Genomic DNA, 25,537 nt, shown 5'->3' with positions numbered 1-25,537 from the left:
GGAAGTCTAAACATGTCCTTCACTACTGGAGGACTCCTCATATCCCTCTACCTATCACCTGCAGCAAAGACTCTCTTATATGTAATTCCAACGCAGTGTGGTAAGTGCATAGGGTGTTGGTGATGCAAAAAGGGTACTCATCCAAGATGGTGATTGGGGCATGAATAAACAGGAAGTTTTCCTGAAAGAGATGATAACTTAGTTGAGTTATGAAGGATGGGGAGAATTTATTAAACCACGGATTCTCAGAAAGTGTGCAATTCAGACAAGCAGCAGCAACACGACCTGGGAATTTGTTAGAAATATAAATTATTGGGTTCTACCCCAGAGTGACTGAATCAGAATCTCCAAGGGCTAGAGTCAGCAATCTGAGTTTTAACAAGCCCTCAAGGTGATGCTGATGCATGCTAAGGTTTCAAAAACACTGTATTAAGGCAAGTTTTCAGGTAGTAGAGCGGGAGGCGGGGCCGATGACTTTCCGTGGAGTGAATTATGTAAGCAAACACTTAGCGTAGTCGTAGTCGATCTCCTAGCTGCTCTGAGTACTGGGTGTTAACAGCTCACAGCTGCACTCTTCTCCTGAGAATTGTTCTCAGCCTAAGGCAGGTGGCTCACCTGGGAATGCCTGGGATGGTATGGCCTTTCCAAAAGTGGCCTGCAGCCAAAGACGGACTGATGTGGAGATATGAGAGGCCAGTCTCCTTACCTCCAGATAGAAAAACTCTGGTATAACACATGCACCATAGCATCAGCTGAGCCCACGTCTTTTCCTGGCTTCTTCCCCTGTCCTATCCCGCTTCCCTCACTCCCTTGCAGGTTTGTCCTGAGAGCACTCCCTCAGTAAATCACTGGCACAAGAATCCCCCATCTCAAGCTATTTCTAGGGAACCCAACCCAAGACAGTGGTACACAGCATAAGAATGCATGGAGAATTGCAGGAGGTTTGCATTCATGGAGCATAAAGTGTAAGTCAGAGAACGGTAAGATAGGAAGCTAGAAGAGTGGGAGGAGCCACTAGGCTCCTTGTAGGGAGGAAGTGTGGGAGTACACAGAGTGAACTTCAATATATATATATTGTTGACATGGGTGGGGTGAAGGGAAAATCCCTCAGACTACCACCTTGGATTGCAAGGAAAAGATCTTCCCAATTTACAACAAATGGTAATTCACATCCCACCTCTCACCAGGAACCAGAAATAAGGAGACTCCTAGATCCATGCCACAGAGGTCAGGGGCTGTGTGATCATTTGTAGAGACAGAGATTCTTGGGGATCTCGAAGGGAAAGAAAGACTGGTAAAGCGAAGAACTAGGGTAATCCTCTAAGTGATGGACAATTGTAAGGAAATCGACTCTGGGATGAGGAGAAATGTTGGAGACCAAAGGAACAAAACTCAATAAGGGCAATCACAGCCTTCCCTTTTTCCTGCTCTGTCATCTTCAGCTTCTTCTTTCTTTGGCTCCAGGGCTCCTGCTAGTGCAAACTACTAGAGCTGCATTTCCAGTCTAAGGATTTAATACATTCTTTTCTTCTCAGAGCTTCTGCTTTCCTTTCCACTCCACCAATGATTGCTTCTAACAAGGGACTCTTTCCAACTTGTTCCAGTGCAGTATGGGAGTCCAATTAATGCTCCAAGCTTCTCCTCTTCTCCTGTCACTCAAGTAAGCTCACATACCTTTAGAACATGTGTAAGATTTTGTTGGGTTTTTTTCCCCTGTTAGCACAATAGAAAAATAGACCAGGGAGATGCACTAGATTATCGTTCTGACATTTTGATTGTGTGCCTTCTCCAGCATCCATTCCTTCTTCTTATAGCAACAATCCTCAGTTTCTTTTGTGTGTGTGTGAGGAAGATTGGCCCTGAGCTAACATCTGTTGCCAATCCTCTTCTTTTTGCTTGAGGAAGATTGTCACAGAGCTAACATTTGTGCCAATCTTCCTCTATTTTATGTGGGATGCCACCACAGCATGGCTCGACGAGCAGTGCTAGGTCCACACCTGGGATTCAAACGCGCGAACCTAGGCTGCTGAAGCAGAGCGCATGATCTCAACCACTGTGCCACAGGGCCAGTCCCCTCTGCCCCAGTTTCTTTTTTAAGGCTTACATTTCCTCCATTCTCAATTCATTTGACCTGAAATGGTCTCCATGACTAGTTCCACCAAAAAGGGATCTCTTTCCCATTGCACTCTATCCTGAAAATGTGGTCGGCTGGAGATCAGCTATCTCTATATCAATGGCTATCTCCATGACATGGTGGCTATCCATCATACTGCCACAAGTAGAGGGGATGGACTTCCAGAGACAATACATATGAGAACACTGGTAGCACTGGAGGTGGAGTAAAATATTGCTTTATCCGTGAATTAAGCAGTGTCTGAAGCCAAGTCTACCCTGGATTTTTCAGTATTGTGAAATATTAAACTCCCTTGTTTGCTTTAAACCATCTTGAAACACTTCTTTATCCCTTTCCACAAAGAGTTCTAACTGATATAAGATGCCTTATATTTTTCAGAAAGTAAATATGACTGAATCTAATCTTTCTCCAGGCTTCACTTTTGCTGAAGGACCTTTAAATGTCTTCATCTTCTTCTTTAATTTAAACACAGTATCCCAAAAAAATATATTCCAAGGAAAGTTAGTTTGGGGTGTTGTGTCATACAAAACACAAAAGGAAACAGATGCTCCATGGTCACATAAATGTGGAAAATTACTTCCTTCCACAAAGGTAAATTGGTTTCTTTACTGCAGGACTTCTCAGAGTCTTTAATGTATGATTTATGTGCTAAATCTCCAAAGGAGAGTCATGGTAGACCTAACTCCCCACTGTGTTTGGCTGTGGAAATCTTATTTTCATTGAGTAATTATGGGACAAGATTACATGAAATACATTTCAGAAAATGGGGATCCAACTGGAATTCCAGACTTTTATGTGTTTCAAACATCTTAGCATTTAGGGGTCTATTGTCTCTCCCACTTGGGCCTTTTGATGATTCCATCTGATGAGCCCCAGAAGGACTCTCCATGAGAACAAGTTTGGAAAACAGGATAAAGGAGAATGCTAACCAAAGGAGAGATATAAATAAATGTGCTTCCCACCACCCAACATGGAACAACTTTCCATCACCTTTGGACAAATTGTAGGTTTCCAATGTAATATGGCCATTTTCATCTTCATTGCTTCATGTGGTACACATTTGTTGAACTAAGGTGAATATATCCATGAAAACTTCTAAAACACATTAACTTAAAACAAAACCTCTACCAGAATATGAAAACTACTACAGTTAATTATCTTGAATCCATCTGAGCAGAACAGATTTTAGAAAGTCACTTATAAGGTTTTGGCTGTACTCCTTGAAATGTTTTTGATGGGCTTTTAATGTTTTAAAAGTCTGACAGCTGCTCCTGAAAATGAAATACTGTTTGTCAGCAAGCTACAGTTAACTCATTTCAATAAATAGGTAATTTGTTTCTTTAGAAAACAGTTGAAAGCATTCACTGACATTTGAGTAAAAAGAAAAACTGAGTAATTGGTGGTGAGGGAAGGCTCGAATCTTACACACCGTCTCATCTCAGGCTCTCTGAAGGTAACAGAGGGATTGGACACATGAGGGCAGACTCCCTTGGTGTCTCTAGTGAAAGGGATCAAACTGCCAATGATTCTCTTTACCACCTGACTTAGTGACAAGAGGCCACAAGGTGAGATTCTGATTCCTCTGTATGGCCTTTTGCATTCACTTTAAAGAGACATATCATCTAGAGCCTCTTTCTGAACCTCACACTTCCATGTGTTAAGGAATGTTCTTATTGTGGATAATATGGAATTCAGACGTTTTCTTCCAAGAGCTTCTCGATCAAGACTGTGCCTCCTCTAACAATTCCCTGATGTGGCAAGCAACTTGCAGGACTAGATCAGAGATTGTCCTAATTTTCTCCAGCCTTTGGTATTCCCAATTGTATGACTATCCCCTCCACAGCTTAGACACATAAACACACACAATCAAATCAGGTCTGGAAAACAGAAACCACTGTAAACATTTCAAAATACAAAGAATTTAATACAGGGAATTGGTTACAACAGGCACAGGATGATTCAAAGAGAAAAAAGGGAACTCTGAGGTAGCCCAGGGAGGAAGCAGTTACTACCCTAAGGCAAGAAGAAGAAAAGGAAGAGATGGGGTTACAAGAACCTATGTGCTGGGACCAGGAGTCTGTGGAGTTGGTGCTCAGGCCTCTGAGGAGGTGGCATACCATTGGCCATGGCTGGTACATCTGAGTGGGGTATGAAAATGCTGGTTCTTAGAGTGCTGAAAGTAACTAGAGATTGTAACCGATTTTCACTTCTTGGGCCCGCCACTGCTTCACACTGTGGGAACAGGTAAAAAGGGAAGAGAAATCTCTTCTATCCTCCTCCCTCTTTCCAGTCTTCCTAGTGCCCCTATTGGCTGATCCTAAAAGAGAACCCCTTTGGCAAAGGAGTCTGCAGAGCCCCACAGCAGTATCACAGAGCGCACACAGGAGAGCTGACTTGGAGCTGAGGGTAAATAGGTAATAGCCAGCCCTAACCAAACTTCCTCTCTCCTCCATAGCTAGCTCCAGGCTCTACTCTCCACCTTCCTGGTCCAAATATAACCAAAGGATAGAAGTAAATGTTATTACAGGCCGCCCTAAGCACAAAACATTAAGTGACTTGTCCTGAGTGACCATGCTGGTGTCACAGTCAAGACAAATTCCCCTAAGAAAGAGGTGACTAAGTTTGGGCAAGTTGCAGAAACTCAGTGATGTTAGTTTCCTCTTCAGGGATAACTACGTCTACCTTGGAAGGTAGGGTCAAGACTACAGACAGACCGTCTGAATAAAGGGCTTAGTGCAGTGCCTGTCCCACGATAGACACACAGTAAATCCTAATTGACGTCTTTCTTTTCCTCCCTTATTCCTCATCCTTCCTTGTGGAATGAAAGGCTTTGTACCTTGTTACTGGAATTTCAGGCATCAGTAAACACCTGTGAGATCACTGGCAGGGAAAATTTCCTTTTAGGTAGAGAGGTTTTACTAGTCTAGCAGGTCAGATTCTCGAGAGTTCTAAGGAGGAGATAACACAAATTGCTTACAAGGACGAATTTATTGTAAGGATACATGGGAAGTAGAAAGGGAGATCTCAGAAGAACAATTTCCTGCTCGGCGTATGTGGTAAATTTCATAAGACACGGGGGAAAATCTGCCTAACTTTACTAGGGGCCAGAACCTTTGCTTGAGTGACCTGCCTTTTCTCTGCCTGACTAGCAATTGCATTTCCCCTAAATTGTGAATTCAAATAGATCCTTTTCCCTACTAGGTATGAAGCATTGCTACCGAGCAGAGTTCACACCAAGTCATCTCAAAGACCACTGGCCTCCCAAACCCAGGCTACGTGTGGTTGATTGCAGCTCACGTACCTTCTGCTATATAATCACTGTGCTAAGGGAGCAAGGTTCAGGCTGGTCTCTGAAAGGCCCTCTCCTATTCCATTCACCTCAAAGCAGAAAGCTGTCTAGACCCACAAATGAGACCTCACTGGCTCTTTCCTTCCATCTTGATATAGAGAAACAGTTTCTATCCTCTCTTATAATTACACTGAACCAGAACTAGTTGTCTTGAACAAGGGCTTCATAAAGCACTGTGAGCAAAGTAAGTGACATTGTAGGAGAGACGATACTTTGTCTTTCAACCATGTCATTACGTGGATCTCAGAAGTGAGAACAAAGGAAAGGAGGAGAAACTAACACTTAGATTTCTAAACTGAGCGATTAAATGAATGTGACATCATTAACAGAAGTAGGAAAAACAGGGATGAGCAAGCTTGTGATGAATTAGTTGTAGAAAGGTTGAAGAAGTTGCTTGTGGAGTGTCCAAATACATGTTTAAGGTGATAGAGAGAGAATAGCTTAAATTCAGAGAATGAACTAAGAGATTTTTGTTTTATTTTGTTTTATTTTTAGTGTAATGATCTCTAAACTTTTTGATATCATATATCACTTTGAACGTCTAATGACAGCTACATACATTCAGAAAAAAATGTACAGACATATATACATCTAAAATCACACATACGTTTTTAGAAAATTTTCAGAACTCCCAGGTCATGTTCCAAAGCCCCACCCAATCTAGTGAAAAAATATAAAAAAGAGAAAAGTTCAAGCACTAAATCTGTTCCAGCATTAGAAGTTAACATTTCCTCCTCTTCTCATTCACTTCCTCACCCCAAACAAGCTAAAATTCTGTGTGCCAAATAGCTTCTTGCCTAGCAATGCTTTTGAGAGGTAATAAGAAACAAATCAGGACAATTCAATGATGAGACTTTCTAAACATTGCCAGCAAGAAAATGAACCAAGGTGTCCATGTTCTCAATTACTGTAATGTTCATTTTCTTGTTCGATGGGCAAGTGCTCCTGAGCAAACCTTGGGGCTAACTGTATATATTCTGTCACATACAGTGCACCCCAAGCCCAGAAGCGGCAGCTAGCAATTATATTCCACCAATTAATGTGCAATCGTAAATTTGCAGGCTTGATGGTCCAAAGAGGTTCCCTGCTAAGTGAGATAATGAATAGGAAACTGTCAAAATAATTAGGCAAGTCTGTGAGCTGAAAGTAAAGAAACAAATAAACAAACAAATGCCTGTCCTTTAGCAGAATTAGAGATTGAAAGATGGGGTGTAGAGAAGGAAGGGCAGAGTCAAAATCTTCATTTTTGTTTTATTTAGGGGCCACAGTGTCTGTATTGAATACAGTGCTGCCCCTCTCAGGTCCCTCTTCAGGATACTAGGACTTACTCCTATTACACAAGCCACTGGAAGTTCTGCTGTCTCTGTAGTCAACCATTTCCAGAATTTGCCCTCAGTTAGAGATAGCTGCCCTGCCCAAGGTCAGGCTATCTTCCTAGGGAGGGAGGGGGCAGCTCACATTCAATGACTGATCTAGGCCAGATTGCCAAGTCCTGGCCCCTCTCACCAGAACCAGACACAAATCAGACGGGCCAACACAGCTTCAAAACTCCTTAAGGAGTTGACTGAACCCTCTTTGGTTGAGACTGCACTGCAGACCAACTCCTCCCTCTGCCCATTTCTAGTTCTTTCCCTGAGAACACTCCTTAGTAAACTTCCTACACACTAACTGCCATCTGCATCTGCTTCCCAGAGAATCCAACATGCAGCAGTGTCCAATCATACGTCAGTGTCAGGATTACTACAAGGAAATGTCCTGGAAACAAAGAATGGACTATTCAATTCAGTTTAACAAATGTTTCTTGTATGCCTACTGTGTGCACAGCAAGTCTGAAAGCACACCAAAGTAAGTTTTTCCTTGAGAATGTTTTTATTGTTTGTTTATTTGTTTGGTTTGATTTGATTTGGTCTTCTGAATCAAATATACATAGACTAACTTCTAAGGTGATTTTTCTGAGTAAATTCACCTCCTTTTGGATTTTCTCACAGTCTAAACTAAAAAGATAATACAAGCTTAAAAAAATACACCAAAAGAGAAACTGTTGATGATAAAAGTCAATAATATTTCTATGTTACATTTAAAGTACATAATTACGTGTACTGCTTGACTATAAATTCAAATAGATCAGAAGAAGGGAATAAAAGGACTTTACAGGTCACCTATAAAGGTGATATTCAATGTAAATATCATTATATATTGTGAATACAATAACATACACCACAATCTCTATGAACTATAAAGACCAAGAGTGGTGAACCATGTGGATTATATACAGTACAGGGTGGCCCACTTTTCAAGTGTTACGTGGATATAGTTTCAAATGAGGCAGGTGGACCCCACCTTAAACAAACCTGATAAATGAAAACACAAATTACTATAAAGGATAGAGAGTGATTTGAAAAAGAATTCACACAGAGTTTTTAAAACATTTCATTAAAAATATGTCCCAAATTTTAAATATATCTGTATTCAACTTTTTATCAGCATATCTTATAGATCTCTATTTTACTATTTGAAATCTCCTTTTTTGTCCCTATCTTCTGTAAATTTTGTAAATTGTATCACTGTTTCCATTTTTTAACTGTGATATTGTGATTTATAATAAGAAATATACATTTGGTCTTCATCCCTGTCTCTGGCACAGAGCTCCTAAAACCCTCATAATTTCCTAACCCATGAGAGCAATAAAAGTGTCTTTTGTTATGTTAATGAGGTGACTTTTGGACCTACTCCCCACCCCAAAGGAAGGGGGCTGACTGCCAGGAGAATCAACCGTGTGATTGGAGGGTTGGAACTTCCAGTCCCACTGCCCCCGCCAATCTCTGGGGAGGGGAGAGGGGCTACATGTTGTAGCAATTACCAATTGCCAATGATTTAACCAACCATGCCTGTGTAAGGAAGCTTCCATAAAAACCCAAAAACCCAAAAAGGATTCAGAGAGCTTCCAGGTTGGTGAACACATGGAGATGTGACGAGTATGGCCCACTCTGAGAGGGCTTGGAAGCTCCAAGCCCCTTCCCACATACCTCGCTCTTTCCATCTCTTCCATCTGGCTGCTCCTGAGTTACATCTTTTTCTAATAAATCAGTACTCTAGTAAGTAAAATGTTTCTCTGAGTTCTGTGAGCTGCTCTAGTAAATTAATTGAACTCAAGGAAGAGGTCATGGCAACTTCTGACTTATAGCCAGCTGATCAGAAGTACAGGTAACAACCTGGGCTTGTGATTGCTATTTGAAGTGGGGAGATGGGGGCCAGTCTTGTAGGACTGAACCCTTAACATATGGAATCTGATGCTAGCTCCAGGTAGATAGTGTCAGAGTTGGGCTGGATTCTTGAACACCCTGCTGGTGTCCAAGAATTGCTTGATAGTGTGGGGCGAAGTGCCTCCTGCCTGCACACACACATATTACAATTGAGTCCAAGAACTCAAAAGATGAGCCTATACGTAACACTCACTTTCCTGTCCCTTACAAGTAGTATGACTTTACAAGGGTCATTTACCCATCCAAAGCTTCAATTTCCTCCTCTGTAAAATGGAGTTAGAAACAACTAGCTGAGAGCTGTTGAGAAGACTAATGAGAAATAGGAGAAAACGCTTCACAGTCCTCAATGGTTATTGTTTGTTGTCAATAATGTAAAATGTTTGATAAAATCTTCCACACAGAGATTTAAAGAAGAATCTGTTCAAATAATGCATGATTTAGGATACATTCAAATCCCTTGTAGCTTACATTGCTATATCTATTTAAACACAAAGAAAGTATTTTTAAAATAAACTTTTTAACTCTGTATTTATAAATAATGCCCTGATAGAGAACAACTCATTACCCCTCTCCAAATGACCTAAAATAAAGGAAAGTGCTTTCAGATTCAGAATGTCTGCATGAGTCTGCTCTACCCAAACACAGAATATTCCTTTTACATTTTGGTGCTGGAAAAAAAAAGGCCTCAGGAGAAAAAGCAATGGCCTCACTAAGTACCCAAGTATTTTGTAGTATAAGGCTCTAGCAAGTGTAATAGGCCTTAAATAATCTTTCTAGAAGAAACTCTGTAGTGTGTTTAGTAAATAATTTTGACGACTGGGATCATTTGCTTTAAAGCTGACTGTGCTGAAAAGCCTTGGGCACAATATTAACAGTGTCCCAAAGCACTGTAATTGGGCAATTAGTGCTTAATGATATAGAAGAAGGGTGACGCTCTATCCTACATAAAATTGAAAGAAAGGTATTGCCTGAGCTGTTAAGACCAAGGAGGCATGCATTTTCCACTGTCAGCATTACAGCTTTTTTGTTGTGGCTGTTTTTTAACATATAGCAACAAAAACATATTTAATCTAAAGGCAATCTGTCAACATTTAGAAGCAAAGATGTACAAATAGGAAAAAAGAGGCCTTGGTTGTCATGTCCATTGAGAAGTCTAACTGAGTGCACTGCATATTTATGGGTTTGGTGAGCTTTCTCTTACCTTTTCTTAGTCCTGTTTCGTGCATCACACCAGGATTAAGTATGTTTTGGAGTTCTGTAGTTTTAACACTTTTCCAGTTTAGGACTTTTCTTCTTTGTGGAGGCCAAGATTTCTGTAAAATTTAGGAACTTTGGGAAATGGTTTCTTGATTCAAATTTTACTTCCACAAGACCTACGTTGTGACATTTTGAAGGATTCAATTAAACAGACGTTCACCCAGTGCCACACACTCTGTGAGGCACTAGGAACACAGGAATGACATCGTGTATGAGCAAGAGGCATTCTCTCTGATGTTCTTGGCAATGGGTTTTTATTATAACTACAACCCTTTATACAACTGGTTCATATGAAATGAAGGTTATTCTTTTGTAACGATGATGTGAAATGACCTTTCATGGACGAGCTGTTCTTCTGAAAAGTGACGTCAAACAGAAGCACTAATTCATATAGAGATCATAAAAAACAAAAGAACTCCTTTCCTCATGAGACAAACTGCAGAATTCAGACTAGTTATGGCTTAAAATCCATCTAAGGGATAGGTGGGTAACTATTAACAGAACTGAAATATGGCCAGGGACAGAACCAAGGGGATATTAAATCATAGTGATAAATATGGTTAAATAGTTGTATGCTTAAAAATAAATCATTCTGTCTACCAACATAAGCATGAAGGAACAAACTGGATTTTTGAAATACATTTGAGAACCTATGCATCCAAATTAAGGCCAGGAGGCCCCAGGTGGAATCTCAGATCTCTTTGCTAAGTATACATCTCAAAAATTTGTAAGCCTCCACTTCCTCACCCATGAGTTTGACATAGTAATGCCTGCCCTTTATTCAAAACATAGATCATTAATATGAAACCTTTATGAATGATCAGTGCCATACGAATGTGGGGAAGAAAACTGACTGCCCTTAAGAGTATCTTCTTATAATACCATATATTTACCTTAAAATAGTATAAGGTTCCCAGACACATGAGTCACCTTAGGAATGTACTTACCCTCAATTCTGCTGAACCAAACTTCAGATGGTGCTGACTGTGCCTGATGAAGAAAAGGAAAGTGTTGAATTTTAAAAATAAAATCAAGAAATTAAACAGTGGAACCTATTTTGAGGAAAAAATAGAAACCTAATTCCTGAATTAGAGAATACTCACTTAGACCCTGAAAATATGTGCAGGGAACAAACAGCGCTCCTTCCTCTAATCCAAACTTTCCATGTTGCTCTTCAGGTGGAGGGCTCAGGTGTTCACTGTCCAGCCGGGAACTAGAAGGACATCTGTAAAAATGTATTCCATGGCTACATTCCTCTTGAACATCATTCTAATGCCAACACCCAACATCCTGGGGAGTCTGTTTTTTCTCATTAATTAGGTTTTTTCAAACTAATTTTGAATTAAAAGACTGTTTGGTTTACTATGAATGTCCAGGAAGAGTAAGTATGAGTGGATATATTCCAGTGTCAAAGCCAATAGACTGATCACACCATCTCTTGAGATTCAGACCCCTTTCAAACAAAAGCGCAAAATAGCTATGTGCTATCAAGGCTCAAACTCAAGATTAAAAGCTGAATTGTCCTTCAGATGACCATCTCTGGGAGCTGAACGCCTAAACCAGCAGTTCATTACCTGAAATCTATGGACTTCAGCGGAGGAAGCATGTCAAGAATGTTCCAAAATAGTGTGTAAAATATTTGTAAATATGAGCATTTGTCTTGGAAGAGGATCCGTTTCTGTCATCAGGCCCTGAAGACGACCTAAGACACAAAACAGGTAAGAACTCCTGCCTTAGGCTAAACAAGAGTGAGGATGTCAGGACTGTCAAAGCTCCTGTAAAAATTGCATATTTTTACATGCCTTTTACCCTGTAAAGCACAAATTGGCAAAGAATCAGCCAAAGCTGCCTTCCTTTACATAAGTATTTTTTTTAACTTTGGCTTGACTCTTTAATTTCAAATGATGATGAAAAATTATGCCTTAAACTGAATCAACCAGCACTTCTTCAGCCAGTGTATACAACCTGGGCTCTAAGTGACATTGCTCAACTGAGCTCTGACTTGTTGGCACAAAGAAATGAGTGTGAAGGTTCTTTTCACCCTATTTTTAAGATTAAAAGATTTTTGAAATGTTTTCTCTGATTGATGCATACTGACATTTTAATGAATTTTTTAAATATAAGCTCCTTGCTTTCCTAGCAAAGAAAGTGGGAGTGTAAGGAAAGATTCCAATTAATAAAGCTGTCTCCACTGCTTCAGCTTAACACTGTTAAAGCATTTGGGAACTAAAGTTAAAATAAAATTCTCTGGAACTGCAGCAAATGAAGTCATTTTGGATTGGGAAAAGTACTTTTTCCCCTTTGGAGGGCATTTCCTTCTTTGCCCATACATGAACTTTCATAGAACCTGAAAATTATTATCATAACTCAAACCTCTGAGTCTTAAAAGGAAAATATTTTTAAATTAAATGTAAGGAAAATTAGCTCTACAATTTAACGTTTATCTTCAGAATGGCAGACTGTTGTAGCAACGGTAGCAATGACTGAAATTGATAAAGGGCTTCTCTGTGAGAAAATCTTTTTCCAAAATTTTCTCTCTACTCAATTTTCACAGTGACAACACGATATTAGTGTTATCCTTTATTTTACAAAGGAGGAAACAGATTCCACTGTGCTCTGAATCCTTCATGGTCAGAAAACTTTCTCATTCAAATGCTTCTGTCACCAATAGCTTATTCCTCTCAGGATGAATACAGTAATGTAGGCAATTAGGAGAGAGGGAGGAAAGGAGAGAGAGAGAAAGAAGAAGACGACAACGATGATGGCGACGGCAACGACAACGAGGAAGTGGAGGAGGAGGAGGAAGCGGAGGAGGAGGAGAAGGCGGAGAAGGAGGAGGCAGTGCAGGTGGAGGCAAGAGGAAGAAAAAAGAAAGAAGGGGAGGAGGAAGAGAAGGGGAAGGGGAAAAAGAAAAAGAGAAAAGAGAAAGAGGAGAAAAAAGGGAGGGCGAGAGGGGATAGAGGGCGGAAGGGAGGGAGAATAGAAAGAAAACCCTTCCCCCATGTCAGCGCTGCTTTCGAGTCTCTCCTGTCTTCAGCCCAAGGTTTTTTGTGAGTAGTCAGTATCATGGTTTCTCAATTCTCACATCTTATTCACCCTTCAACTCACTGCATCCTGGCTTCCATCCTCATCACACCGTCAGAACTATTCTTACTAATGTAATCACTCATCTCTACTTAACAAATTCATTGGGAAACTCTCAGTCCTTTATATGCCTAATCTCTCTGCAACATCTCACAAAAACCTTGCTAACATTTCCAACATTTGACTGCTGCATTACCATTTTCATTAACTTCTCATCCTTGGAGTCTTCTTTGACATCTCTCCTTACTCTTCTTTTCCTTTAAATGTTTCTGGAGCTCAGGAAGATACCCTCAGCCCTCTTCTTTTCTCATTGATCTCTTCTCTATACATTTTATTGAGTGATCTTGTCTAGTCTAATGGTTTCAACCACTAACTGTCTTTTGGTGACTCTCAAATCTGTAACTTCACCCCTGATCTTCCTCCTGAATTTCTATACAAATGAAAACTATCAATTAGACACTTTTGCCTGTTTTCCATAGTCACCTCAATATGTCCAAAGCCAAACTCAGTAATTTTCCTCATCAGACTTTCTACTCTTGCCAAACTCCCAATCTTTATGAAGGACACCAATTATCCAATCATTTGTCCCAGTGGGAAAGGATCCTGAACTCCTCTCCCTCGCCCCACATTTAATCAGTCATTCAGTCCTGTTGAGTCTATTGTTTTAAGCATATAATCTATCTTTTCCTTCTCCACTATCTTTGGCCATGGCAACATCTTCCTAACTACTCCCGCCAATTTCCAATCTATGTTTCACAATATTAACAAAGTGATCCTTCCAAAAATTATGTTCATGATGATGGACACATTTAAAATCCCTCAGTGTCCCCCTATTAATTTTAGGACAAAATCTTAAGCCTTTAACATTATAAAAAATCTTGTCTACCTTTCCAAATCTGTCTCCCACTGTTCCCCAACACACCTTGCAAACTAAGCATACTTTATTTCCATAATTTATAGGGAAATAATAATTATATATAATTACTATATACTATATTATATAGTATAATTATGTAGTTATAATTATATTTGGCCTCACCTTTCTGTCTCTGTGCATGCTGATCCCGCTGCCTACAACTTTCTCCTTCAAATAGTAAAATTAAGAAAACCATTGTTTTACAACTCCTAATGAAATAACTGATCCAGGCAATGGTCATCAATGGATATTAAAACCACGAGGCATAAGGTTGACAGGGAGTAACACACTTTCACCGTCTCAATTTCCTGATATACAAAAGTGAGACAACCAGACATTTGATTACTGATGTGATGTAATTTGAGAGACTCAGGACTATCTATGAAAAATTTTAGACCTATTCCCCAAGAAACACTGAATCTAAAAAAACCTTTAGTTCTAACTTCCAGTCTATAGAAACAGACTAATAAATTAAATGACATCATGAGAACTATTTAACCAAATTTAGATAGTAGATGCCTTAGGTGGGGTTCCCCTAAAAGAATACTTTGAGACAAGGTTTATGGTTTATTTGAGGGATACCATTGGCTGAGAAATAAAGAAACAAAATAAGCAAGGGGAAGGAAGGAAGCTGCTAACAGGAGTATTACTGAGCAGGTTGCTGCAGCAAGGAACTGGGATTCAATCCCACTAAGAAACTCTGAAAGGCAGAGTAGAACATATCTCAGATTTATCCCAAAGGTTAGCAAGCTGAGTCATTTATCCGCTCTCACCAGTCATTTATCCGCTCTCATGAGTCATTTATTCACTCTCACCAGTCATTTGTTTGAAGGCTGTGGTGGGTGGTGGAGAGGCATGGGGGTGTTATGAACTCATGCATGGCTGGTGGTGGGGAGAAGCAAGAAAGCCCAAAGGCAGAGTCACCGTTGCTTTCTTTGGGAAGCCATCGGGTCAGTGTGCATGAGAGCAGTGAGTGCCAATGGAACAGGAGCAGGGCACTAACAGCATCTTTTACAGTGAAACCCCTACAGGACAACTGACACTTCAACCAAACCGCGGAAAAGGGGGTGAGCAAAAGGCACTATTCCAGATCAAAGAAGACTTTAAAAAGCCTTCAGTGAAATAACCAAATCAGCAAGTTGGCTTGTTTGGATCCTGATTTGAAAAATCCAAGATATTTGAAGACAATCAGGGAATTCACAGATGTTTTGCAGGACATATTCAGGAAATGTAAGTTCCACTTTGTGATGTGACAGTCGAGACTCACTACTTGAAGGGAATACAGCGCTATGGCAGAATTTTCTGCAAGGAGTTAAGTTTGATGATACAAGCAAGAACATTTCAGAATAAAATATCAACACAATGAGAGAAAGGAGGATGAACAATTCAGTTGTGGGAAGAGAGAGGAAAATTGTTACTTTCATCGTGACTATATTCCCCATGGCATGACCATACACCACGGTCAGGAGAAGCTTGGGTTTCATTAAGAATTGATGTTTCATAACAGTTATAATACTAGGAAGTGGAGTGAGCACATCTACTACAAGCGACTAAAGTTAGGGTCAGTGTGTTTGTTTTTAAAAATGGGCTAAGACAGACTCTGAAGCAATGTTCAACTCCTGTCTCAGGTTAATAACAAAGGAAATCATCTCTTTAGCAAAAATGCCAATGGGGACCATGTATAATTTTTGATACTCTATAGCCTCTCTGGCTACTACAGCACCTATGAGATCAAAGCTCTCAGACCAGTTCCCTTAGTAGGAGCACAGTCTAAGAAGTTTTGCCATTTCCTGACTGTAGGCATGGAGCTAAGCTGGGGACAGCTGCTGCCTTTCAACTAAACATCACAAATGACCTCACCCTGTGGCCAGCTTTTCTGAACACAAATGATAGAGTCTCAAGGTTATTGGTTTATGTACACTGGCGACCAAGCCAGGCCCCAAATGACAAATTAGCATTACACATGGTAGGCAGCAGCATGGTTATTAAACACTATATCAAAACTTGTTACCTAGAAAAAGGTGCATCCTGCCATCTAGAAGGTTTCCTAATGAGAATCACTTGCTTGGCTACAAATAGATGAGAGCTGGTCAGATTATCACTCTACCTCACACTTCACAAAAGCCCCAATTAATGTGGAAAAACTACACATCTAGCCTCATCTCTCACCACACACACCTCCTTCCCAACCTTACATTCTATCCATAGGTCATGCAGAATTTCCATCAGTTCTTTGCACATGGCTAACTCCCTGTCACATCACTTAAGTTGTTCCCCAGTCACCTCACCAAATGGGAAACGCTGATTAACCTTTAAGATCTCAACGTTAACGTCAGTTCCCCCATGAAAACTCCCATAAGCTCCCTACCCCAAGTTGGATGACTCCGGTCTTCTCTCGTCACTTCTCCTCTCATAGCACCCAGCATGCTTCTTGCTTATCTCTATAATTCAGAGGTCCACAAGGAGAGGAACCATATAACCCTTGTTCAACCCTGTATCTACAACAATTAGCACAGTGCCTAGAAAACAGTAGCCACTCAACTAACATTAATACTGGATGAGTAAGTAATTAATCTTGAATGTACGGAACAGAAGGCAAAATAGAATTTTGACCAAATAACAAAATATTATCTGGAAATACTTGCCTTGATCATAGAAAGCCTAAGATTTCCCTATTTCTTGGAAATGTTACATCTTGGTGACAAGGGTGTTGCGAAGACGTTGATGCCTCACCTCTCCAACACCACCTAAGCAGAGCATCGCGAGCATTAATTCCAGGCAATGCTCCAAGTGCTTTGTGCTTTGTGCACTCACTTACCTCATCCTCATAACAGCCTCGTAACATAGATACTATATCCTTTTACAGATGAGGAAAATGAGGCAAAGAGAGGTCAGTCAGCTTGCAAAAAGGCACACAGCAGTGAGTCAGCATTTCAACTCAAGACAGAGAGATTAGATGACAGTAGGAGTCATTTCAGTTACATATAATTAAAAAGGTTTTCACATCAGGGAAATGAGAAACATGGGTAAATTTTATCACGGATTGGGTTCAGAATTGTGTGCCTTCCTCCGTCATGTTTAGAGTAGAAAATGGATCTACCTGGTCCACTGACGGTTGTCAAGAATTTGGGACAAGGAAATCTCCCTCAAAAGAGAAGAAGGTACAATTTCAAAGTACAATTTTCAACTATAATTTTATCTTTATTTACTACTAATTAAATAAAGTCAAAGAGTAGTTAAGTTCTGAGTATTTTTTCTTGGTCCTCAGGTTAACTATTGACACTGGCTATTACAGGAAGTTAATATAAACACCTGCGAGAATAAGTGTAAGATATGTTCCATGATCCCAAGCTCCACACAATATTATAGAAAGAAAAAGTCACAGAAATTTGACTCTCACAGAATGTGAGAGTCAAACAAGAGTGGGATCTTGTTTCCTGGGCTTCTCAGAGCCTTTAATATTATTCATTGTGAAACTCTACACATAACATGCAGTGTTCCCTAAGCTATTTAATAATCAAACTATTTTTGTAAGAAGTTTTCTCAGGATTTGTGTGTCAGGGAACATATTGAGGGAATTACTGTTCTATCAGATAGCATTATTCTTATTTACAAACACCTGCAAGGTTAGCCACTGGAGAATCATTATCTGGTTTTTACCAAGTAAGTATAGTACCATATAGAAATGGTATAAAAAACCATCTATTAACTGCTATGAACACTGACATTTAGGAAATCTATTGGAACCTATTTGGCCCAACATCTCACCCAGAATGAATGATACAATGAACAGTCGAGGTGTGGTTCAACTTTCCATGTAATAATCATACCAAGAAGGATTAAAAGTTTCAGAGTAAAATGCCTTTCTGCAAGGAGATCATCACATATTCCACAGAAATAATTAGAGGGCACATCAGCTGCCTCACTAAACTAATTATAAAGGGAAAAACCTAGGTTAACACTATAGTGAAACATGAATTTCTATTATTGTATTTCTTTAATTGGACTAAATAAGCTTAACAGTAACCGTATCTTGTAAAGAACTTACTCCAGGAAAGTAAAAGTAAGCCCGACAGAATGGAGAGGGTGCATTTCAGGTCTCTAGGAGTCCAAAAGTAACGGACATCTAATAAAAGCCCCTAATTGATCAACATCTAATAAAAGCCAAGAACACATGCTAGACAAAGACTGGAGAACCAGTCAATGACACCAAAAAGGAGAATTTGGAGCCAAAGTTATGAAAAATCAAAATAGAAATGGTCTTTCAATTTGACACCCATTTCTGCCATTTTACAGACAAAAATAGTAAGGCCCAAGAATAGGCGACTTACAAGGTCAGAAGGCAAGTCAAAGACAGAGTCAGAACTATTAGGTTGAACCAATTGCAATTGCTGGTATTCACTGTTTTTGACCTCCAAAAATGTTAAAAGAAGGAGGGGGAGGAGAAGGAGAAAAGGGAAGGAGGGAGGGAGCGAAGGGGAGGGAGAGGAAGAAGAAGAGGAGGAGGAAGAAAAAGAAGAACTCCTCATTGCTAGTCTAGGCCTTTCTTTTCACAACAGACCAGACCTTTGGGGTCTGCAACCACAATGCACTAAAAAAAAAAGAACTGGGAGGTTGAGGAGAAAGATCTGGGATGTTGAATCTCAATTATCAAATAGAGCCTTCGCCTAAATATTGAAAATTGACTCAATATTGGGAAACTGGAAGACACAAAGTATAAGACCTTTTCCATTTAAAAAATAATAAGATAACAAGTGTAGTAAAAAATTCATTGGAGAGTGAATGTAATTAAATAACTGACACAAATAATGCACCAGTTTTCAAATCTTAAAAGATAATAATCTTTAAAATTATTTAGAGCACAATCTGAGGGCTGGCAACAGTAGTGCATGCTTCTTTTGAGCTTCTCTGCAAGGCTCCTTGGCTCCACCTAGCGCCAACCAATCAAAAATTACACCCTAGACATGACTTGGAAGTCATCGCATCACGCTGCTGGTTTCTTCTTTTCCTGAGAAAAGCAAGCCACCACCTGGGGAGTTATCACCTCTTCTCCATCAATCGAAGCTATGAAGTGTTTTAGCTCATTGCAAACCTGAAGGTTTGACAACCATATATGGCTGGATATGTCTACACGCTCATATACTGAGAGAAATTCAACCCAAGACACAATTCATTATTTTATTCCATAGACCTTATTGAGTGCTGCCTGTGTACCAGGCCCTGTATAATTGGCTAGGGATAGGAAACAAGACATAACAGTCTGGTGAGGAGAGAAATAAGTAATCAAACATAAAAGAGTGAAAAAGGTGTTTATTGCCTGAGTTGGCTTTTAAGAGTAACAGGAGGTATCCAAGTGAAGAATCGAGGGGGAAAGCATGCCTTACAGAACTACCAGCTAGTGGTTGTGCTAGCGTGTAAGCACAGATGGGAGGGCCTTCAAAGAGGTGAGTATATGGGCTCTGAGAGGAACAATGGTTAAGACATAGGCTCTGAAGCCAGAATGGCCTGGTTTAATCTTGATTCTGCTCCTTCGTGCCTTTTTCATGTGTGTCAAACTTGAGTAATAACAGTATCATTCACATAAGATAATTGTGAGGATGAAAGGATTTAATACGCAGAATGCACTAGAAGAGCACCTGGCACAGAGTGAGTGCTCAGCATGTACGGACTGTTAACCACTTTGCCTGGAGTGTAAGTGCTTATGGGCTGGCAAGGGAGGCAGTCACCAAATGATGCACAAATGGTTGCCTTGCGAATGACAGGAGCTGAGACTCCTCTCTCCCTCTGCACACGTGTTCTGCAGTGGAGCCAGCCCAAGGATGCTCCCAACCAGGTTGATTCCCTTTATCTAAGGAGACAGTGGGAGCAGTCTAGAGAACCAGGTGCCTCAGAGGTGAGCACTTTCAACCATCGTATGAGGAGAAATACTGCCAGAACCTCTCTTCAGCCCTTACAGTTACCAGGCACTCCAAGGTTACATGAGGCTGAGGGTCTCAGAGTGGACAACTCTGTGGTCCCTGCAGCCTCTTCCATGTCAGGACAGAGGACAGGTGACAGGGTGGATGGAGAAGTATGAGAGAAAGACCGTGGCTCTTAGGAATTACCTCTTATATCTGTCTGCCTTGTTTTTCTGATGTGTTTGCATCTCCTGGTACGTTCTTGTCTTCTACCCACCAGAGGACTAAGGAGGCAAAGAAGGAAGAGGAGAAAAAGAAGGAGGAGAAAGAAGAGGAGGAGGAGGACAGAGACTAATAGTTATTGAGTGCTTATGTCTTAAGCATTTTATATGTATGAATCTCACTTTTTTAGCACAACAGTCCTATGAGTTGGTTCTTTTATTATGCATAGCTTACAAATGAGAAAACAAACTAAGGCCCAGGGAGATGAAACAATTCACCCAAAGTCACACAGCTGGTAAGGGGTGGAACTGGGATTCTATCACATCTTAACCCCCATGCTTCCTTTCCATGGACTCTTAAGCTTTCCAAAGGCCCTCAGCGTGATGGGCCAGCCAGGTGTGCCTTCTTCATGAGGTGTTTCATGCTCAAAGTTCTCTCTCCTCCTCCCTAGCCAGGACTCTGTCTAAATAGCCAGTCTTTCAAAATGGCTAGTGATAAAATATATATATGCACGCATGTAGATTTATTTGTGTTTGTGTTGGAGTAAACTGGTATTAAGATAAAGAAGAGTTATAATTCTCCCCCAGCAGTGTGCGCCACAACATGCTCGTACACGTTTGTGCACACACACCTCCGAACACCTAATCCTTCCAGGAATATTTGACTTTTGAAAGGATTGTTAATTTGACTCACTCCTGGACAAAACATAAAGAAATCTAATTTTTTCTTGAGAACCCCTCACCTTATTCATTTTTTATTTAGTGGCTGTAACTATTTTGGCCGGAGTACACGTGTTTATCTTCACTATCCTCAAACAACTAATATCCTTAAGATCAGAGCCATTGCCACCATCAGATATACATATCAGTCATTTACAACCTCATGTGCAGTGATGTTCATGTGTTACTTCTGGGGATTGCTGCATAAGCCTCAACTTTACCACAGAATATAAAGTTGTGTGACCCCTGCCCATTAAAAGAATTCGAGACATCTCTAAGACATGCACAACTGTTGTCTCTATGAGGACCAAAAGTTCAGACTTACGTGAGACTAAAGACTCAAATTTGAAAGGAAAGAGAATGAGAATAGGCCAAAATTCAAGAGAGTGATCATTTTTACCCAAAGAATTTTGTGTTTGACCCTAAGAATCTCTGTATACGACTTCACATATACAACCTCTTGCACTCTGCTTTGACAGCCTGGGGTTCACAGATTCCAGTTCCAGGCACGGACCTAGCATCACCTGTCAAGCCACGCTGTGGCAGCGTCCCACATATAACAGAGGAAGATCGGCACAGATGTTACCTCAGGAACAACCTTCCTCAAGCAAAAAGAGGAAGATTGGGAACAGATGTTAGCTCAGGGCCAATCTTCCTCACACACACACAAAAAAGGATTATGTGAAAACAATAAGCCTTACAAAAGTCATGGTAATGTAATCAGTTCAAAGCCTCCGATTTGGAATATGCGAGATCACTCTTTTAGGTCGATCAAACACACCTCAAGATATCTTTGTTTTGTAGGCACCACTACACACCGTGAGAGAAATCGCAGGCAGGAATGACTAGGCGGGCTTTCAAAATCAATTTCTCCTTCTAAATTTAATTTGACTCATCAAGTACATTATCTACATGTTTTCTCCTTTCTGGCTTCTGTTGAAACAGCCTGAGTCACTATTTTGATTTAAAATTTACAAAAGAAATGCTGTCTGCAGACATCTAGCAACTTGAGTCACGGGTGTTTTCATAGCTAGAGTGTCTTAAATAGACTTGCAATCTGTAGATGCACAACTTGAGTCAGAGATGTTTTTATAGCCTCATTTTCTTACGGAGACAAAAGGAGATTTTAGGGGTTTTCCCTTAGCCTTACACAAGTATTTTTAAAGCATGTACTATGAAAGACACTATGCTAGACTGTGAAATACAGGGTTGAATAAGATAATCTCTAACCTCGAGGAGTCTGATGTCTAGTTGAGGAAATAAACCTTTAATTTTGTTGAACATGTGTTGTGTTAAGGCAATAAATGCTAATGAAAAACAGGTTATGTTCCCTTGAGAAGCTCGGTGGGCAGGAGTGTGTGGAGGATAAATAACCTAATGTTACAGTACAGGGTAGTAAATGTTAAAATAGAGTCATACACAAGGTCACCCGGAAGTGGAATGAAGAAGGGAGTGTGGAGCAAGAGAGCTCATCTGGAGGGCTGCCTAAGCTAAATCTTAAACAAGGAGTGGGAGTTAGAAGTTCAGCGGGTAAAGTAATTAGGAATTAACCAGGTTAAAAAAAAAATGGATAGAGGCAATTCAGAAAGTGGAAACAGCACAGAAACGAGAGTTGAACAAAATTGCCAGATATCCAAAAGATAGATTCTGATAAATGCCGTTGAAAAGGTATCGCCAACAACTACTAGAGTTCAAAAGAGCAAAAAACTACTTCTGACTAGTAGGATCTGGGAAAGGTTTCCTTGAAATGTGATATTTGAGGATGGATAAGACCATGTAAGCATAAAGCAAGGGTGTGAGGGCCACACTAGGAAGAGAATTCCAGGAAGAGAGACTCCAGTTCATTTCAGTGTTAAGTTCTGCAAACTGCGACTCCATCTTAGGCAAAACTCCCAGGCTCATATGCTCACCTATTCCCACTTTCTAGTAACAACAATAATAATCAATAAAAATAACAACAATAAAATATTATTCTACATGCTAATTTGTGGGGTTGGTTATATATTTACTGTATCAACAGAGGGGCGAATAGTTAGCAGCTGCCTTTGGTGCCCTGCAGCACAAGCCCTCAGACCACCTCTGATTTCAGCCAAGTAGCAGTGGACAGCTCCATACAAACTCAGATCCAACTCAGCAAAGCCCTGTGCATCTTCTTACTTTCTGCCCCAGAACCTTCACTGACTCTGTGCTGGCCAGCCCAGAAGTGCCCTGAAGACCCAGGGGTCAACCCTCTAAAAAGACAGGGTCATATACAGGGTGCTCTAGGAATGCCAGGAGAGTAGGAAGGAATCCCTTGGAGGGTTGCCTAAGCTGAACCTTTAAGGTTTTCAAGAGGTTTTGGGGAAATCTAGGCCCCCACTGTCACAGCAGCACCGTCAATAACACGCCCTCATATTGGAATTCCCTCCTTCACTATTTCCTACTTCCCGTTCCCTCACTCTAACAGCACCTGCCAAATAAACTACTTGAACAGGAGTCTTTGCTACAGGCTCTGCTTTCTGGGAAGCTAAACCAGGACAAAATGATTCATGTTGTAATTATAATGCGTGCAAATTTTAAGGTCTAGTTCATTTTTGAAAAATTATAAGGTGAAAATGCTGGTGATCTAAATATATCTCTCTTCGTACTGTAGGGTTAAACAATTTGCAAGTCAAATTGAAAATGATTAAGCTAAATGAACAGCAACTTCTAATTTTAAAAAAGTAATATTCATAGGAAATGAAATGCAAAACCAATTTCAAATTTCAAAACCATACTATCATAACTAGCAACACATTCTTTTGGGAAATTTCAGTTACCTGGGAGCTTTGCAACTGCCAAGACAATGTGTCATCCAGATCTGTTGAAAGAAGGAGAAATTCAAATCCTTGATGAACTTCATTAATGCTCTGGTGCTTATGAATACCAAAGTCAAGAAATATCTTAATATCTCCCATAATAGTTCACTGGTGGGTAAGGCTTAGTCACAGGTGAAAAGTAAGGTCTATGGACTTGTGCCTTGTTCACTGACTAAGAAGAGGCTTGGATTTTTGGATTAATTCTCAAACCACAAACTGAGGGCATGAAAAATCTTTTCATTACACAAATCCATCTACTTTGATGGGAATTTGTTCCAATGAAATTTGAGCTATTTTAAGTTTCACAAAAGATGTATAAGAAGTATTAATTGAATTGCCTGTTTTAAGGTGGCAAGATAAAGATTCTTCTTAAGAAATTTTCTTTAGAGCTAATTTCTGTTCATTTGAAACTAACAGCAACCAAAAATGATCTCTGAGGCAGAGGGGATTCCCCAGAAGGCTGCTGAAACGGCACAAAAGCTTCGTCAACGGAAACGCAGGACATGTTCGTGTGGAAACGATCCATGGACTCTTCTCGTTAATAGGGTCAGTTTCATTCCTTCAATAATAAGCACCCTGCCTGAACCAGACATCTTGCTCCGGACAGGAAATACATAAACAAAGCAGGCGTGTCCTTGTTCCCACTGAGTATACATGTCAGTGGGGACACAGACCATAAACAAACAGATACAAACACAAACACATAGCTAGAAATTATGATAGGTGTTAGGAAGGAGAAGTACAAGGAGAGAGAATAAGGGAAGAGCCCAAATTTAGATTAGGGTCAGGAAAGAACTCTCTGGGGAAGAACATTTATGCTGAATTTTGAAGAATGAGCAGGAAGGAGTTAGCCAGATGAAGAGTGGGAGAAGGAGGGGTCCAAAAAGAAGAACACTCGTGTGCTAATCTCACAGGGCAAAAAAACAGCTCAGTTGGTTCATGGAAGATTTTTAAAACTTAATGAGCAGGAACATAATAAGCAAGGCCAAGAGTAGCTCAAGATGAAGCTGGAGAGGTGGGTAGAGACTAGACGTGTGGCTCCTTGAAGGCCATCTTAAAATGTTTGGACTTTATAGTGAATGCTTTGAGAATCATAGAAACCATCTTGTCTGAACTTAAGCCAAATGCCAAAAAACAGACATCAATAGCCTCTCTGGCAAAGAGCTGATCATGTCATCTCTTCGTGAACCACATCTGCCAGGGAATTTACCATTAAAAAAGCCAGCTTTGATGCTAAATGTCATAACTAACAGGAAACTCTGCCTATACAGATTTAACTTTGTGTAGTTTACCTTGATTCAATAGAACAGGGTTGTAAGATGGATCCAGGGCAAGCCAGTAGATCCAAATTGCAAGGGAGAACCACAGCTGTGGGTGTGTTTAGCTCCCAGGACTCAGATGTGGATGCCTCAGAGTGGCCTTGGCAGAGTTCTGTGCAGCGGTGAGCACTTCTGTCCAGACGACAGCTACAGCAAAGAACACACTCTAGGTATGGGGTAGGGGAAGGCAGTAGAGAGAGAAGTATCTTAACGGTTATTCGGTATCTACCAGATACCAGGCACCAAGCAGGTTGTCCTGGTTTTCATGTAATCTTCACAGTCACCTCCATTTTACAGAAGAAGAGAAGGAGAGTCAAAGAGATTAGGTCATTGGCTCTGAGGACACAGCTGTGAAGGAGACTTCATCACCAGAGGTAAAGGGAAAAAAATTCCCTTTCACTTAGAATCCATCTCATCTTTGTAAATCCCCTCAAAATGTCGGCCCACGGCACACTATCAATGTTTGTTTATTAATTGATGAATTGACCCGATTGTGGCCATTCTGTGGTCTTTAAAAGGTCGTCATTGGTGTCAAATAAA

At 40.4% G+C, this 25,537-nt stretch overlaps 2 long non-coding RNA genes across 2 annotated transcripts; both read right to left on the bottom strand.

Annotated features, from left to right (window-relative positions):
• Nucleotides 1-9,964: 9,964 nt before the first annotated feature.
• LOC124241162 (uncharacterized) lies at nt 9,965-11,202 on the bottom strand. The gene is made up of 3 exons (XR_006889131.1): nt 11,107-11,202; nt 10,951-10,993; nt 9,965-10,059 (listed from the first exon to the last, which is right to left on the bottom strand). It is a non-coding gene; the product is annotated as an uncharacterized LOC124241162 (long non-coding RNA).
• A 375-nt stretch (nt 11,203-11,577) lies between these two features.
• On the bottom strand, nt 11,578-25,172 carry LOC124241161 (uncharacterized). Its single transcript, XR_006889130.1, has 3 exons — nt 24,971-25,172; nt 23,640-23,680; nt 11,578-11,705 (listed from the first exon to the last, which is right to left on the bottom strand). It is a non-coding gene; the product is annotated as an uncharacterized LOC124241161 (long non-coding RNA).
• Nucleotides 25,173-25,537: the final 365 nt, after the last annotated feature.

This window comes from Equus quagga, chromosome 6, assembly GCF_021613505.1.
Source record: "Equus quagga isolate Etosha38 chromosome 6, UCLA_HA_Equagga_1.0, whole genome shotgun sequence".
In the NCBI taxonomy this organism is placed as follows: domain Eukaryota; kingdom Metazoa; phylum Chordata; class Mammalia; order Perissodactyla; family Equidae; genus Equus; species Equus quagga.
Note: the sequence above shows the minus strand (reverse complement) of the source record. Positions and strands in the feature narration are given on the sequence as shown.